General features: G+C 38.5%; 1 long non-coding RNA gene across 3 annotated transcripts in view; it reads right to left on the bottom strand.

Moving 5' to 3' along the window:
• The window catches only part of LOC121962338 (uncharacterized), a 103675-nt gene that overhangs the window by 46473 nt on the left and 37472 nt on the right, over nt 1–19730 (bottom strand). The window lies entirely within an intron of this gene.

Raw genomic sequence — 19730 nt, 5'->3', positions numbered from 1 at the left:
ACCTAAAATATTTCTTGTGCAGCTGCTTTTAGGTCAGTGAGTTACTCCAAGCCATTAGAATTTGTATTTCTGGATAAACACCCTATTTCGGTGCTAGAGGATGAACAAACCATATCAAATTACAGCCCTCAGCCTGATTCGACAGGCTTGTTAGATCCAAACTACATTTCTGTCTCCTACCTGGCCAAATTTTAGAAAAGTGACAGTGTACCCTGAATAACACCTCTGGAGTTGCTGTCAGAATAATAAGCTGTATGTATTGTTGAAAATGTTTCTACAATTCTGCATCTGCTGGTCCAGATTTGAGCAATCACTTCATCTCTATAAAAACAGGTTTTTTTTTTTCTCTGAATTGGCTTCACTGATATTTGTTAAGGAGGAGGAGCAGGAAAACGCAAGTTAATGCACACGTCACTTAAGTCCTACGCACCCTTTCCTGGAGTAGTAACCTGCATTACAGTGACTAATTTTGATTTTCCATGCATGAAAAAAAATTTAAAAGAATGTGGGAACACGCCAATAATAATAACGATAACAATGGGAGTGGATTTTAACAGTTTGTCCAGAGCAATTACTTATGGCCTTTCTCTAAGCCTGCACCTCCACAATAAATTACACTTTAAAATTAAAGACAACACTGTAGAGATAACAATCAGCACTTTACTGAAAAATTTCATAAATCTGTCTGGGTATGTGCTTTTGTTAATGTTCTCACTCTATATATAAGAGCAATATATGTGTGTGTGTGTGAGTGTATTTTTGTATATATATATTTTTCCTTTTTGGAGAGTGGTGCAGGCACAGTCGTGAGAGCTCCTCCACTGAGTTTGCCTTATGCTTGCCGGAATAAATTGGTACCATATGGTGTGATGACAGGATCACTCAATCTTCTGTGTACCTGAACACCACATTAATCATTTTTTGGGGGATATTCTTTCCCTTTCATCACACAGGAATTTCCAAATAGCCCCTGCCTTTATTTCTCTCACACATGTAGTGAATTTACATACACAGGCTACACTCTGCCCTTGTTAGGAGCCAGACCGTTTGACCAAGTTCAAGCTGGAGCAAAAACAAAATGTTAAGGTTAGGGTGTCAGGTGAGACTTCCTTCCTGTTCAACATGTTGACTTACTTTCATTGTAATGTGGTTAAGAACTAGGGGCATGTTTCAAATTAACTTTCTTGGTAAAACAATTTGAAAAGAAACCTACTGATATTAAATATTTAAAAAAAAAATATATATATATATATATTTTTTTTTTTTTTTCATCAACTGTAAAACCAGTCTATATTAACCATATACAAGACAGACTTCACAGATTGGCTGTATATTTTAGTTTCAGTGTTGCAAAAATTACTAACAAACAATAATACGAAGAATATAGCTACTTAAATGTGAGATAAGTATAATTGCACCTACCTTAATTAAATAGCTATGCTGCAGTTCCATAGGTATATGTATAGGGATAAAGCTCCTTCCACTAATTCAGGCAGAGTTTTTAGACAGAGAAAGGTGAACGGAGTAAAAAAGGGTGAAGTGGCCCAGAGGTGAGGGAGAGAGAGAGAGAAAGAGAGAGAGAAATGGGACAAAGGAGAAAGAGTGGTCTTTATAGCAATGTCCGCTTGATGAATCAGACATGTCTTATTTGTTGGCTGCACTGCCAGGGAATTTGCATTGATTATTTTCCCCTCAACAGATACATTTAAATCAATGTGGCACAGCGCAGCCAGAAAAGTGTGAGAAAATGTGCGAGGCACACGGTGAACCCCGGAGCTGTAACCTTGGTCAGACAGGAGGAGCCACAGCTCCCCCTTCATGCCAAACAGATGAGATCAGGACTAAAAGCAAGTCTGAGGACAGCACCATCTCTGATCTCCCTATGAAAAAACAATCCCCAGCCTGCACCCGTAATAACATTTCTATGGGCTAATATGTCTTCATTACACTGCAATTTTTCATATGCACATGTGCCAAGTTGTGTTTTCCCCCTGGTTTTATAAAAGGCAGTATATTGCTTTATGTTTCACAGTGTTGCTTTTGTTCTCTTTTCCTCGCCATAGTTCTTAGAGGTTGCCTTTAAAATAGTTTTTCTATTGTTTCAGCTATGGATATATAGTTTTATGAGATTTATGGGTACTTTTTTAAGAGTCATAAGTAGGTCAATCAAAATCAATTTGAAGTTTTTCCTACTGTTGCAGTAGACTGTTTAAACCTAGCTTTACAGATACATTTTATAGTAAATTTAATTAAAGCAGCATTACAAATAGTGCATGCATTCGCCTATAGTTTGACAAAAATAATCTTTCCTCAAGGTAAAGCAGCTTTTTCTAACTCCATGTTTTTCTTTAACCAAGGTCAACAAATGAACTTTCATGCACAACTATATAAATATATTTTTTTCATGTTACTTTAGATTTACAGTTTTTCTCTTAACAGAGTTTTAACAAGATGGCTTGAGAAAGAGCAGTATGTCAACACTGCTTGAAATACATTGTCAAACATATCCTTTAATTTTAGAACTGGGCTACAGAGACAAAAAAAAGGTCTGTTTTTATGAATATGAATAAATAAACAAGGATTGCATCATCATTTCACCATTCTGAGATGACAAAAACTCCACAAATACACTGCTGTTCAGTCGAAACACGTTTGATCATCTGATATTTTTCCAGTGAAAAGTGGGTTAGGTTATTATTTATTCTGTGACAGAATCCACGAGCTTTTATGCAGAGCCAGTGTGGAGCTGGATCACTGCTAATGCCTCATCACAGGGTTCAGCTTAAATGAAGCTTTCATGAGAGTTGAGCAGTTAGAGGTTTTTGTCTCCTCTAATAAAGTCCTGTACTGCCCCCTTGCATACACAGAGCTAGATGTTTGCAGGGTGCAAGGAACATGACATTTTGGAAAGAAGTTGCCACAAAAGCAACTTCTATTGTATGCTCATAATTTGAAAGCACTGAGTAGTGAATAATTTTTTTTCTTCATTTTGCCGAGGCTCATAAGCCGTGGGCACTACATAATAAATATCACTTTCTAATTGGATGGGCCATTTTTTACACTCCTAACACACACTCGCTCAGCACACCAATACGCTACACGCACTGCTCCCACCTCCTCTCTTTTCCTGTCTCTCTCTCCCTCTTTCCCCATCTCATTGATAATTTCTCCTGGAGCTTCAGCCTCTCACATTGAGATCAAAGTGGCTGTCACACACACTGCCAGTGGAGGACGATTCAGGAGCATCTCCCTACAATATATTATTCCTCTATGGATGATGAAAGAGTGTATACTGGGGGTGGAGATGACGCTGTTACGAGGCAAATGCAGTAGGGGGCGTTACATTAGGCCCCCCTCACAGGGGATTGGTTTGCAGGGTGGCAGGAGTGACAAATGGTTTAGGTAAGGGCTGTCCTGCAGACCAATCCACTCCAGGGCTGACCGTCACATTAGGACTCTAAATGAAAATTAACCTCTCGTCATGGGTGTGTTAGCAAGTAAACTGACATTACACTGAAATTTATTGTATCAGCACACACACTGCTGTGATAAGGAGCTTAATCTATGAAAGTACAAGTGCAACAAGGCCCATTTTGAACTAATTTTGACAACAAATAGTCCCACTGTTGTAAATAGCATAAAAGGGAGCAAAGAATTATGCAAAGTTTGCTCACTACATTTCTTAATATGCTGTTGTCTTTTCTCTGCAGACAAAAAAAAAAACGAAGAGGCTTTCCAATATCTCCTGACTGTCTCTCTTTTCTCTGAAAGGCACATCTTACGTCTGACTAAAGCGTACACTCGTCTCTCCCCTAGGGTGCAGTGGCAGTGGTGCAGAAAAAGTGAACTGCAGAGGACCCCACTGTTTAGCAAACACTCCTACTGAGGGGAGGAATTAATTATTCAGAGCCAAGGACCAAGGCAGCCCCATTTGATTGCACCACAAAAGAAAGGTCAGAGCTTTTCATATGAGGAACCTCCTGGTTCTGCACCCTGTCAGCTGAGGGGACGTGTACAGTATATAAGGCTGAATGGCAGTCCGGCTAACAGCTCAATTAAAAAGGACAAGGATGTCTATGTGAGGATGTGTTCATCAGACATGTGGCAAAAAGCAGCTCCAACATGGTCGCACCGGACGAGGTTTGGAGAGCACGATTAGCCGCTGGGAGAAATTGTGGAATGGCGATTTTGCCAACTCTACGGAAAGCTGAAGATATTTTTTATCATGCGACATTCTGAGCTGTCTAACCAACTTTAAAGAAAAAACTATAAAAATTTAGGGCTGGTAAAAAAGAGAATAAAAGAGCAGTTTTTGTTCAAATCTGACCAAGCCATTTAATTTCCTCTCTCCGCAAGTTAGCAAATCATTTATTACCATGTTTGAATAGTTAATAGGCAATAATGGAATTTATCAAATTCATAACGTACTATTTAATCTTTGGGAAAATGGTCTTCTAAAGGACTAAATTGTTAGGTTTCAAAATCCGCAAATACACTCTTATAGCAATTAATAGAGTTGGAGAAAGTTTGGTGTGAGGCTCCATTCCCAAAGTGTGATCATCTGCATAATCCTATCAAATTTCACAGTGAAAGGCCAAAGCTTTTTTTCCAGCCATGGTGCAAATGCCTGATTTTCATCAAGTCCTTTCTCCCGACGCCGAGATCACAATGCCTGCTATACGCACACACACAGTAGCAGTGCAACAAAATCCAGCTACAGGATCCTCAGGGTTTATGGAGAAAATCTGCCATTAAAGTAGAATACTGCTGAGGCCTCTTGGCATTGTGGCCTGTTACTGTAGGTTATAATCTCTAAAAACTGTGGACAAGTGAGCCCTAGCCGGGCTGAAGATGGAGCCAGGAGGGTAAATTCTAAAACTGTGCAACAGGGGGTGCTTCTTCACTCGCCATTGGTGTGCGTGCGCTCCACACATAGAGCACAGCAACCCTATTGGCTCTTTCCAACACCCTGTCAGCCAATCACCAACAGCCCAGCTCTACCATTCCATAGAAACCAGGCCTGCACCAGTAATGACATCAACTACAACTTCATTGGGCTCCAGTCTTCTCCCAGTGTCTATTCACTCCAATATACTGAAGATTTTCAAAGGTCAAAGTAATGTGACAAAAAGTAGGAAAAAACACAAAAAAAAATCAACTATATATTCTTGGAACATATATGTCTAATTTCAGTCAGTAATCACATTTATAAATGACACAGAGCAAACATTCAACAGCCTCAAAGGAAATCTCAAAACATAACTTAAGTTAACCTACTTAACTATAATTGCAGGTAATCAATCATAAGGTTGTGTTTGCTAACTGCGGTGTCTTCACCTCAACAGTATGAATTATCTCACTGATTTATGATCCTGGAGCATTATGACTGAATAGACAGATACAGATAGGAAAGTGGTTAGAAAGTGGATCCTCTCTAGGATGATTTCTTGCAGATGGTTCAGCCATTACATCTTAGTCTCTCAGATCATTAATTTCCCAGGTAATAAAGCCCTGCGTTGTTAGCAGAGCCCCCCTCCCCCCACTTACACCCCGTGCCGTAGGATGCAGCTGGGTGTAGCTTGTGAGTAGCCAAAAAGAGATGACAGTTTGCTCCACTGTTCATCAGCGAAACTACGGAGCCATGCTGAGTCTATAGCACATGGATGAAAAATTAAACTCAACACCAAAAAATTAATGTGTTGTAATACCGTCTGTTATTTGTCCCCACTGAGATTTCTATCATTGCTTCAGGTCTGCTTCAAATGCATCCATTAAGGCTTGACAGATATGGGTTTTTGCAGATATATTTAAATTGAAGTTACAGATTGACAATATTTTGTGGTAATATTCAATATGTGGCAGGGTGGAAACGCATCAGAAAAAGCAATTAGAGCTAGAACAACAAAATTATCAGCAAAATCCCTGTACTAAAATCCAAATTAAAATTAAAGGTTCATACCGAGCTTATTCCACATGCCAATTAATACTGTGAGACTTTGTTAAAAGCTCTGGAAAAAGCTAGTAATTGGACATTGTTTTGAGTATTTTTTGATTTTTTGTTGTTTTTTTACCTTAAAGTATGTCAAACCACTTTTTCTAAAATTAAGAATTATAACTTTAATGGTAACTTAATATAGACAGCACCTTTCAAAACAAAATTACAAAGTGATTTACATTAAAAACAACAACAAAGCTAGGAATTAATGTTTAAACTCAAACAGAAAACAAACAGAAATCAATCTAACTATAGGCAAACAACAGTGGAAAAGAAAAGACAAAAAAAAAAGAAAAAGTTAAAAAAAAAGTAATCATTAGTGGACATACAAAAAAAATCTATTTTTTCAAATGGCTATAGCTGGAAAGGGACGTGCATTTAATTTGCACCGATGGCAAACTGAAATATTAAAATATTAGTCCTACCACTGGGTACTTATCTGGTGTAAACTAAATGAAGTGGCTTGCAATAGTCAAGTTTCAATTTAAATATAGAGCAAATTTTGACAGAATTTCCAGAAAAATGGGCAAACAATGTGGATTGTAGTGCACCTTCATACTGTTGTGCCAATATCAGGAGCTTGGTGTATCATGAAAAATAGTTGGTAGCACCAATTCTCCTGCAGGCGCCATTAACCTATTAAAGAAATATAAAGAGCAAAGACTTCAAGCAAATATAATGTGGAAAATGTGTTGGAAATATGGCATTAAGGTTAATTTCATGTAGTCATTTGAAGAAGATATCAGTCTCCTCCACACGTAGATGTTTTGCTGTAAATTTTCTCTTCTGTGGAGTGGTAGCTCAATCCACCAACTTTTTCACCTAAGCCAAGCATATTTGCAGTGTTATAAGTTTCTTTTCTTTTTTTTAAGATTACCTGTGTTTCCACTGAAGTTTTACTGTGCGCAAATTGAAAATGTGCATAAAAATGGAAACTATGTTAAACTACTTTTTCTGGGCTCACTGACTCCTCTATGTATTGCATGTTCTCAAAAGAGTTCATAAACAGCACTGAGTCTCAACATAAGTACCTCAGAATCCAGTCGTATTGAAATGCATTATATTCCTCACTGAAGCTGAACTGATACAGTTCATGTTCTTTTCATACAGATGTAGTGCAGCACAGGGGCAAAAGTGGGAATTCATTCAAGATGGTCCAGGTATTATCTACAATAGTGAGTGAGTGTAGCCCTTATCAACTTTGAAGTCAGGCAAAATGCATGAGTCTGTGGAAATATGAAAGCTTCTTTTCCTGATAGCACAAGCATTTCATCACATTTCACATCAGAATATACTGTACTGAAGCCTACTCACAACTCTCTGGCAATCCAAAGGCTATCTGCTGTGCAAAAAAAAAGAAAAGAAAAAACAATCTAACCTTGATTGTCAACCACTTCAGTGCTGCGCCAGCCTCATGAACTTCCAGGAGGCAAAACAGCAACACAATCTTCCCACTCATAACACATGCGAGGATCTCTGGAGCAATAAACTGATTCTGAGAGCTCTCATCAATCTTTAATCCTTCCTCAGGCTCCGTGGGGCCGCAGTGAGTAAAAACCTCCCTACAAAACCAGAAGGAGGCCGGAATCCAGCACATTCAAGGTTCAAGCAAAGGCCTAGAAGACTTGTTGACAGTTGATGGGGCCAAATCAACTGAGGAGACCTTTTAACTCTTTCTACCCAATGGCTGAGACATGTGCCAATACCCATCTTCTGTCTGGACCAAAGGTTTCTGGCGAGCCTCTTTAGAGCTCTGAGGCAGATAATAGAAATAATACAATACACAGTTTTCACAAGACACAGTTCTGTGCTGCATTTAGCCTTTGTTATGTTCTGCAATTCAAAGGAGATGAAAGAATCCCAAAGATTAGCCATATTCACACATTCACCACATCTCACATGGGCTGGATGAAATGACAATCAGTTAATTCAGCTGCAGACAGTATTGATAATGTGCTGAAAATTGGTTAATAGCTCCATTTTACAGTTTTTTTTTTTGGTAAGCATTCAAAGCAAAACTCATCACCAGTCAAATTTAAAAGGCTTCAGTGTTGGCAGCAAAGAGTTAAGAATGAGTTGGAAGGTGAATTAAAACTAAAGCTGCCTGGTGTTGTGTGGGCTTTGGCACTTTTACCCAGCATCCAAAAGTCAAGGACACAGACTAAGCTGATACGACAGAGGACAATCTAAATAACTATCTGTATCAACGAACCAAAGCCACAAACATAGCAGCTGCGTGTAGCCTGTGAGCTGTTGCCAAATGGATATGACAGTTCGCTCCACTGTAGATCAGTGAAACCATGGAGCCTCGCTGAGTCTGGAGCACAATGATGAAAAATTAATTCAGACACCGAAAAAAATTAAGTGCCTCAGGAAGAGTGTGTAGTCTGTCCCCAGAGGTTGTTCTCTCGGCATTGAGGTCTGCTTTAAATGTGTCTATTCTGAGTGGAACCCAGCAGCTTGTAATGCGACCTAAGTAACTGTCTGCTGACTGACAGTCTGAGCTTTAGTCCCACCATATGCTTCCTCACCGGCATATCACAACCCAGTAAATTTAAGTAAATTATTACATTGCAAACAAAGAGTAGCAAGGTGACCTTATAGTGTGAAAGTCTCAAAGGGGTCTGGTCAAATGTGTATGTGTAAATGTGTCTCAGAGGCAAGTACAAGAAAAAAAATCCCTGTTTACACAGACTACGGTTAGAAAAAACAGTTGTTGGACGCCGTTTTAAAAGTAAGGCGAGTCAGTGTGTGGGCTTTGGCACTACCACCCAGAATCCCTACGTCAAGGACACAACCTAAGAGGATATGGCAGGGGCCAATCTAACCATCTGTATCATTACGCTCAAGCCACAAACAAACATATCTGTTTACTTTTAATAATAGACAAAACTCCTGAACTCCCTGGAGTACAGCCAGACAACCTCCGCTGGCCTCTCCAGCTAATTTGTATCAAAATTTGACTTGCCCCTGAATAGTTTTGTGTTTTGTTAAAGCTTGTTTTATAAAGATATAACAAGTTGGACTGCGGAGGCAGCAGTGGGAGGGGGTCTACACTAGTTTACCTGCTGCAGAAGCAAAGCAGGTGGCCAGGTTGATGACAATGAACAGACAGCATTGGTGGCCTAATTTCTTCATGTCAGACAACACCATATGGCTCCTCTGCTCCCCTCTACCTATTTAGAAACTGCGTCCACATAAGTATGCAAGTATCATAGTCTTCACAATTAATTAAAAAGGGAAGGAAACAGGATGCGCTTTATTCTATATGCTGTAAAAGATGTACTATTAAGGGAAAAAACATATCCCCACAGGTATTTATGTGTTATGTATGGCATGTCCTTGAAAGCAGAAAGGTTTCAACAGACAGCACACTTTTTTTCCCTCGACACATCCTCAACTTTTGCATAAAATGAAGACAAGGCCTCTCACTGTAGTAGAGCACTCGTACGGAAAAGTGGAATACATACAATTAATCTTTCTGACCTTTGTGAACGTTTTGCAAGATGACAAGAAAGCCTTGCTTACCCCTAATACACACACCCAACTTGATATCAGCGCACAAAAAAAGGTGTGCTAAACAATTTGAAATCCCTGCATTGTGAAAATGCATTGCTTTAGACATCGTAATGACAGTTATTAACTTTCAAGGACGAGACAAACCTCTCAAACTTAAGAGGTTTTTTTATTGATAACGGTTCAAAATACCACAATATCTTTGCCGTGGCTGTCAACAGTCAGCAAGCTAAATTATAATAATGATGTAAAAAAACGTAACAAGAAAAGCCTTAAAAATCTCAGCCAATGATTGTTTCCAAAAATGAAACTCGAAAGGGCTTCGTGACAGCTTTGCCTGCACACCACCAAGAGAAGTGAAAGGCTCAAAGCGTTACCACTAGAATTTATTCATAACCATGTGACTCGTGACAGCGATTGCTGACACGAAGTCTCTCAAAGCTGAGGTGGTGACAGGTAACAGGGTAAACTATGTGCGCCATGGAGACAGGCCAATCCCTTATGTGGCAGCAAAATAATATGGCACCATATGGCTCATATGTTGCACACTGTATTGGAAAGTAGAACACATGATTTATTACTGTTCATATTCAACATAAATTGTTTAAAATGCAATATGAGTTTTTGCTGATGATTTTTTTCCAGGTCACATCAAATGCATCAAGTTTGCACATTTAGAATAATTAGGGTTATATACAGGAAGTGCAACTTCCATTTAAAGCATGTTTTTTGAAAATTAGAAGTTTTTCCCCCTTTGTAGGGCACTTTGCTAATATCTAAGATCTGTTTCCATTTATCGCTCCATTCCAAAATATGTTTCTCTATTCAGAGCTGAGAGCAAAACAAGTGAAAATGAAATGAAGGACATGATCAAAACATATCCAAAGTTGTAATAGTTATTATGCCTGTTATGATTATAGCATTTAATCCAGTTAATTTGAATTCCATTTATGTCAAAACTCCCGGGATTATTCCCAGGTGTCATCTTAACACTGAAATAAGACCGTAGACAAAAGCAGAAAGTTTTCAGTGAGAAAGTGGTGAAGGGCTCTTGTCACCCCCCCATGGGTTCCCAGCAACATCATGCAGCGGGGGACGAATAAAGCAGAAAATGGGTTTGTGCAGCATACAATAGCACATAGATAACAAGAAGGACAAGTATTGAAAATGTCCTATGGGGACGAGTTTACAGAAATGCCTTGTTTCTGTGAGACTGTGGAATGCCTAGCTCTTAATGGCACACTAGTGGGGGTCACCATTAAGTGACAAAACAATATCAGTGGGGAAACATTTGCATCGTGGTGTACAAATACGCAAGTTGTCAGGCATAGCAAGCCTGGCCTTTTCAACGTGACAGCAATCCCTTTAGGTGTGAGGCGAGTGCAGCTCAGTGGCGCAGGGGACGGCAAGAGATTTGGTGGTGGGGGGACCGGTGGGACTGCGGAAGTTGCATGCAGTGAGGTGTGTGTCAGGGCACCAGAGACAAAGCAATGATTACACACAATGAGGAGAGCAGAGCGCACGCTGACACTAATGCAGTCCGAGGGGAGACACGAGACAGAGCACTTGTGACAACTGTGAGAGGGCGTCACTCCTCTGACAGACGGCATTATGGGTACCAAATAGAGCAAATTTTTTTTTCAGCACCGGTGATATTTCAAGTTAACAATGAATAACCCTGAAATCATGCAAATAATTAAAATAATATTGGGAAAATCTGCAACATAAATAAATGACGGTTTCTGCTTGACACATATACATGCTTGACACACGCTTCTTGCTTGTCTGTGCCTTGAAAATAATGCAAACTATGAAAGCTTAAACATTTCAATTTTGAAGATATTTTTAAAGCTAGAGTATGCAGAAATCCGGAAAAGAAAAAAAAAGATGGCAGAATTTGAAAATACACCCTCCTCTTGCAGCTCTCCCGTCTCTGTCCTTAGCCCCTCCCACCAGAGAAGCACAGGCATATGCGAGCACCTCATACAAGGACCCAGTGTTTCCCGTTCATTTATTTACATAATGTTATTGAATTATAAAGTTGCATGTGGCACATTTGCTCAGCCCCTCCTTATCCCGCATTCTCCCTCTATTTATCAGATGACAAATGAGACAAAAATTAGCTAGTTAGCCACTGTCCCTTTGCCACAGAGGAGAGAGGGCTGGGACTGGAGAGATGGACCTTTTGTCGGTAGCTATTGCAGTGCAAATTTGGCCAATGCAGACCCCTCAGCGCTGGGTGTCACAGCAATCTGGTGGCCAGCGGCAGCGCCAGGTAACCGTGTAACAGCAGCAACAGGAACTTTGCTGACTGGAGGTCCATCTCCAGAGCTGTGGCCGGCTCTCCTCCTGGCAGGGTAGTTTGCAGTGGGGGGAAGTGAGACTATAGCTACTGTTAGCTCCATAAATGTAAATTTAAAGTTGCAGCTTTAAGCCTATAACACTGTATAGCAGAAGGCTAAAGTTTTGGCTAACCTAGTCTATCCATCTCTAAAACACTTCAGCAATATTTGTAAGTCTTTTATTTTATTCATTGTCAGTCTCTCTTTCAGACTTTCTTCTCAAGCACTGTGTCAGGCTTTCACTGAAGAGCAATGCACGTGCATCTGCATTTGGACAACAGCCACACGGATCGTCCTTGCTCTGAAATAACCCGTGATTGGCCAAGGTCTTCCATCACAAACTATTTTTTCTAAAGCCTGAAAATAGAGCCAAGCGGGGGTGCAGAATCCTTTATGTCTCTTAGTCCATCTAAATTAAAATATCCCCAAAGTTTCTTATGGGATGTTTGACCAAAATTAAACTGCCTACTCCAGCTTTAAACTGTTTCTATTTATTTATAGGTGCAACAGAAGCAATGAATTTAAGCTTCTATTAGCAACAACACTAATCTGTTTGCATGAAACATAAGAAAAACTGACTGTTGTGCTGTTGACCGTGACTAAACTCACAAATGAAACAGCAGCAAAAATTAAAAAAAAAAAAAAAACAGAAGATGAACAAAAAAACAACAACAACAACAAAAAGATTCTTATATTTTAGATGCTGGAAATCTGCAGTAATAATACTGAAAACACTCTTTGGAATTGTTTGATACAAAACTTTAAAAACAAAACTCCAAGCTGCCATTGGTGAGAAAAGATTTTAGATCTATTGCAACATAGACTTTTACTATTTTATTGTTGTGCTTATAAACCCACAACTGGTACTGTATTTCCTACATGTCAAGATACATTTCTGAGAGTAAAAATACAGTTCTTGATGCATTCAATAGCTCTTGTAGATTGCAGTATCATGGAGTGAACGGTAGCCTGATCAGAAATTCCTGACCATTACTCCACTCACAGCAAGATGTTAATTTAATCAGTGAGGTATCTGGCTTGTATTTAGATAAAGCAAGGAGAACGTTGTAGTTCTATTCGCAACATTAAAGAAGATATTTTAATAGAAAACGATGAAACAATAAGTGCCACTTGTGTATTTTTCTTTTTTAAGGTTCACAGTTCCAAAAATGTAGCTACTTTGGAGACTTACGACAGCTTTTCATTTCGTTTACATTTGTCTGACAATCATTGCTGAACAGAACAATGGATGCTTCATTGGCTCTTTAAGAAATACACTATAAGACATAATTTCAATAAAAAACATACATCACAGCCAAAAGTGTCATTTAAGCTTTGCGAAGGCAGTTCCAACTTTGCTACAGCTCTGAACATTTTGCTCAAAGGAGGCATGTCATGAAGGCTTTACAACTTCTTATTACATTTGATTGGGAACAAATGAGGATGCTGCACCATCATGAAGTTTGACAGCACATTACACATGCATAGAGAGCGCTATTATTGATTTTACTGAGTCTACCTGCGCAAGTTCCTCTGGGCCAGCCTCTATCTCTTCATGACAGACGGGGATTCTGATGTGTTCCTGACTGCATCTCACTTAAGGGATGTGCTTAGGCGCATGCTGTTTGTTAAAACAACACCTGTCTACATCTCTCTATGTGTGAAATATTTAAGTACTTCTGCATAAACACCTATCACCATATGCAACACTGATGCCATTGAAATGTTGTCATTTCAGTTTCAAGCAGTGTGAGCGTGATTAAACTCTGAATTAAAAAGCAAAGAGCTTGACTTTCAATATAACATCTGCAACATACAGAAGCTGGAATAGATACAGAAGCGTATCAAAAAAAAAGGTTGAATTTAAAGCAAAATTAAGTGCCTGAACAGAATATTCAGATTGCAGATACCTTGCAGTAACCTGAATAATTAGCTCACACCTACTTCATCACACTTCAAATAATTATAAGACTGTCATGCGCACATCAAACCAGCTTCCAACACATATGTATCTTTCTGTCATTAATATCTAACGACATAAAGAAAAATGTGAGAGATTATTGCTAATTATACACCGCAGCATCATTGAGAAAGGCTCTGCAGTGAGCTGCTACTGACACTGAAAATACAGAATACAGAAAGAACATAATAACATAACAGACATACTGCTGTTCAATTGTTTGGAATTGCTTGCCACAGAAGCTTCAATGGGTAAGGTCAGACGGCTGAGAGGACTTCTCTCTATTTTTGAATTGTCTGTCATGCCTTTAGGTTGTGGAAAGTCCTCTTTACAAAAAGAAGTTATTTGTATGAAGGGTTTGCATCATAAGTAATACTTTGTACATGGAGAAAAAAAACACCGTATAGTGGCTCAACCAGTCTGACAACCGAAAGGGCAGAAAGAAACAAAGATACCTTTGAGTAAAAGTAATATATCAACATAAGAGATCAGAACTTATTAGTAAAAGAAATCAGAAGCTTAGCATCAAATTGTGTGTAGTTTTAAGAGGAAGAGGTTTCTGAGTCTTTATGAAGTGCACAATAATGCCTATAACAAGCTGGAATTAACAGGCAGGTTGCTTTAGCAAAGTTATTCTTGACACTTTAAAATAGATGTAGATTATTCTCTGGTTAGCACTATTCACCAACACACAGTGAGAGGGCTAACTGTTAGCATCACACATTTGTTTTAATGGAATTATATTCACAGTTACCTTTATATGTTATTTTTCAACCTGTAAATTAATTTTATACAATGTCAATTGACTGTTGTTATTAACAATAATATCCAATAATGTTCTGTTAATTCTTTCTCATTCACTGTAGCTTAACTGTAAAACTGACATCTGCCAACATGACACAGGGTGCAACATACGTCAGACTAGTGAATACAAAAAAAGTTAAAAAAAAAAAAAAATATTAAAAAAATTAGAATTTTATTTAAATAGTTTTAAATAGTTTTCGGAATTTTGCTTAATGAGGAAAGTTACTAGGTCTTATTTCCTCTCTGAGACTTCACTGTGGTGGTCAATATAAACAATGTATGCAAAAGAAATTAAATGAAAAAGAATATTCGTTGAATTTTGGACAAAAACATACGGCTGGGTTGAGAATGAAGACTGGTGTAATAAGAGAAGCTCAGTGCATAGTTTGCGAGTGCATAGAGAGAGTGTGTGATTGAGCGAGAGATGAAAAGACTTGGTGCAGAGAAGAAAAACTGAAAAAGCAACAATGTTAAGTTGTTTAGGAACTAATAAGCATAACCCAATTTTACATTTCTTAATGATTCCTTTGGAATTGAAAAACTGAAACTGGTTCTTGATGCCCAACCAACTCATCGCAGTTTAAACCTATTCAAGCTAACCACTGAGTAGACTGCAGAGGGCTCCAAAGAGAAACTGGTTCAGCAATGATCAAGGGTCAAAATTATTATAAAATACATTTGGTGTCTGAATACTGTTTAAATGTTAAAATAGCCATTACTGAAGGAAAGAAGAAGAGCATCAATTTGACAGGTGATTCCAAACTTTTGAACGACAAAGATACTTTGTAACTAAACTATTAAATGTCTTTTTGCTATCTTCCTTTGTGAGGAAAACTAAACAAATATTCAATGATACCTCAGCTCAGTAAACATTTATTAAATTCAATACAACAAACATACGGGGGGTCAAAATACATTTGGATTTTAGACAAAGCCCCAGGCGCCAAAAAAGATGAGCAGATGCCAACTGAAGCTGCATTGGAAAAAGAGAAATGGTCAAAATAGTTTTCATATATATTGCAGAAATAATTATGCATGAATGTTTTAGATATACATGCATGATTTCTTTGGACATTAAAATCAGAATGATGCCATTTAACTTTAAAAAACACAACTACATTCTCCAGAGTTTATGACAATGACTGTTTAGATAATGATCACAATATTCACAACCGCTGGGTTAAAGTTCCACGCATCAATCACGCTTTACGCTTCAAACGACAAGCAGCACAAACACCTTGCATCTATGTTACCAAATAAGGAACTATTGTCTAGGTTACTGCATGCCTATCGCATTCCTTAAGGAAAGTTTAATCTATTTACAAATACTGTCATACAGTAAGCCCAAAGGCAACACTGTCACATAGAGAAGAGGAATTACCTCTGCAAATGACAGAGAATTCCTATCAAAACATTATGATATTCTTTATTTTAAACACACACAAAGCTTCAAGAATGGACTAGCTCTCCCTGATTGCCAGTCAAGGTGTCACTGTAAGCTCTGCTCTCTTATGACTCCTGACTGGGAGACACTTTTGGGAAAATCAACAAAGGAGAACTCTTCATCATCTTGGCAGGTAGGTCTCTTCACAAATTACCTTTTCCCCTCCATCCGTCACACAAGGGAGTTCACCTGCATCTGTAGCACAATGCTCTGCTGCTCACTTCTTTCACATTCCACTTCTCTGCAGCTCATCTCATAAAATATTGCTTCATTATGTCTTGAAAGAATGTCACAAATGCTGCGAATTTTAAATAATGTGCAAAAGCATAACCTGACACACTTAAAACTGTCACTTGGGAGAAAATTAGATTGGTATGCCTGCTTGAGAATTAATATAATGAACATTAAGCGATAGCCCTACTGTACTTTAAAAGGTTTCTTAAATATTTCTCCTAACCAGTGACCTACTAAATTGCATTAAGATTGGTTTTGATAAACCCTCAAAGCAGCTGTTGGAGTTACCACAGGTTACCATCATTTGGTTTCATTTGCACTTGAAAGGAGGCCTGTGTCAGCCCTCTGCCAGGTTGTTCTGCACCTCATTCACGTACTGCATCCAATGATTAAGCCAATGTGAAACACTAATAAGCAGCAAGCATCACCCGGTGGACTCGCCTAATTGGGTCAATCAAAGATGATCTACAGAGAATCGCAGCAGGGAGAGAGCGAGAGCTTTCAGTATGCCAGCAGTTTTACAACTCTCTGCACAGACCACTGCGAATGAACAGGCTTGTGGACATTATGATGGGGGCCTTTGATTAAAAAGAGTCTCCTGATAGCCTGGCGGTGACATTGCATATCTCGATGCCTTTCTTCGGATCTGACATCTCTTTACGCAATTCCCCTTTTCTCTATGCTCTGAGAAAAGGAATGGTTTAGTTAAATGTGAGAAAGGTACTTGCATGTCCTCAACCCTTCTGTGGTGGAGTCCCACAAGACTCGTGATTCTAGAGCCTCTTGTCCAATGCTTTGCATACTGATGGACTAAGTGTGGAGGCGTGCAGCTGCCATTTGCGCAGCACAGTGTACAGAGATGCATTCGCTTTTCATTAGGCTTTATCTGGCCTCTGCAAGACGAAATATTGCATCAGGATTTCACTCGTACTTTTATTTTTAAAACCCCTCCTGCCATTAACAATTGACCTCCATAAAATTCAATCAAAGCACCCGAGGAAGGGGCCCGGTGTCAGTGTGCGATGAATATAAGATGACAGAAATCCCTGTTTGGTGATTTAAATATCTGAGCCTTATCTATACTAAGTCTAATTGGCAAGGGTTAATTTGCCCCTGCTGCAGCAAGCCAGCATTTTACAGATTAAAACTTAATTACGTTACATGAAGGGCACATGTACACATGATCACATACGAGTTACTATATAAGAGTTCATCCATCTTAAAATAGTTCATCTTGTATTGTTTTACAGTTTTAAATTACAGAGGATATAAAGGAGCTTTTAAGAGTCCTGCCTCAAATATGTAATAGGAAAGTCAGACAGAGTTGTGACTTGGCCACCTTGAGACATTAACAGTGATATTTTTAAACTTGTTGATGAAGGTTCTCAGTCATCCAGGTTATAAGTGCTGTTTTGTTGCCAACTGAAACTAGTCCAGTTGCCAACGACACAGCACTTACGGATATTTTTAAACTATTTCTCACGTTTGCCATATTGTTAGCAAATAAATTGTCTTCCAATCTGCACTTTTATAAATGGACTGCAGCCAGGATTTTCCTGTATTTTGTTGCATTCATGTTACCCTTTACCTTCACAACCTTTTCAGAGCCTGCAGCAGAGAAGCATCCATCAGCAGCATCCACCACAGCGGGATGCTCCCTCCACTGTACCATTATGCAAAACGCTGTCACACTGTGACACATATTTTACAAACCTGAAAACAATGGACACAACTTAATTTAGCCACTCGGCCTCCCAGTCTGGAAAACAGACAGGAAAACATCTGTCCTTATGTGAGATACCGTAAGTGATCACCACTGAGAACAAGAAGATGTTGTGAAAAGAAAACAGACAATAAGACAAGCTACGCAATTCCATCCAGCTTGGGCCAAGTTTAGAAACAATGTGCAACTGAAGCACTGGTGTCATCAGAAAATAAATAAATAAAATGACAACACAGATGGTCCTGCTGTCCACAGGGGAAACATTACACAGAGTGTACATGGTTTAAATATAGCAGTGATTATATTGGAAAAGTAGGAAGTGAATAATTACTCCAGCACTGTACGAGGGAAATACGTTTCACTTCATACAATTCAGTATATTAAATGGCGTTTATGGAACATTTTAAGAAAGGTGAATCTCATAATGACTGTATTCCCTACCGCCCAAAGAAATCCATTTGATCACACAGACCACTGAAATCCTCACTTTTGTTGAATTTCTTTCTTTTTTTTTTTAAAGGTTCACTTTGAAAAAGATAGCTGTTAAGTATGATACAGCTTTTTATACTGGTTACAAAAATGTAAATCACCAACACAATTCATTAAATGAAAGATGAAAAAAAAAGAATAAACATGGCCAACTAAATTCTAGTAAATGTACTGAAGGTTTTCAACACGCTTTGGAAGTGAACACTTCTCTCTTTTTGCTTCATGCCATAAAACATACCTTTATGTGCATCATTACATCTCACAAGCTGTTAGAATTTTAAGGAGAGCACCCAGAAAGCACAATAAATCCCTTACATTGATACAGTATAGTAGATAGACTGTGCATTCATTGTATAACTTAGGTCATTTTCTCATCTGTCACAACTTTCAAATCCCAGATATTCAAGTGTACTTGAACACACCAAGGGCCATTTTCAAAAAGTGAATTACTTTAAAATAACAACAGAACTTAGACATTGAGGTAGGAACTCTAACATCTCACAGTGCGTGCTATCTCAAGCGATCACCAGTCATGTAAACTGTATGTTACTGTATGTAACATGCTTTCCAGTCAATTACAATTTTTTTACAATTTGTGAGAGGAGATCAAACCAATTTGCTAAAGGTTTCCAAAGGTTTTATAGCTTGTAAGATGTCTGAATGCATCATGAAAACTGATGAAAGAAAACTGTTGTTGTTTTAGGTTTCAAAGGGTTAAAAAGCCCATGTTTAAGAACTATCAAAGTACTGGACATTAAAACCAATATTTTATAAATCACATCAGTAAATTATTCCAACCACATAATACAGAAGAGCAGGCAAGCATGAGGTCTCCCATGTGCCAAAGGATTTAGAGCGAGTATTCCTACTCAAAAGTGAGCATTGTTCATATCACAGCTTGATTTCCTGATCAGCTTAAAGTGTCCCTGAGGTGATTCTTCTATTTAAATAGTCCATGCTTCTACATGGAGTTATGAAATGCAGTGAACTCCATGACCTGATGTTCTACCATACAAGTGAATACAATAAATTAAAAAGCAAAGACAAAAATGTTGAAAAAAGAATTGATGTATGTTTAAAATTTTTAGTCTGAATGCTAAAAAATTCAAGTCAAGAAAATGCAATCTTAATGTGTGAAAAGCGGCATATCGTCTGCTGTGTGACTGTTTTGGTAGGCTCTGTTTCTCTAAGGGGAGTTGCCAGCTGATGGTATTGCTGTAACT

Source organism: Plectropomus leopardus, chromosome 5, assembly GCF_026936395.1.
Source record: "Plectropomus leopardus strain MGB_pleo_1.0 chromosome 5, ASM2693639v1, whole genome shotgun sequence".
NCBI lineage: Eukaryota > Metazoa > Chordata > Actinopteri > Perciformes > Serranidae > Plectropomus > Plectropomus leopardus.
Note: the sequence above shows the minus strand (reverse complement) of the source record. Positions and strands in the feature narration are given on the sequence as shown.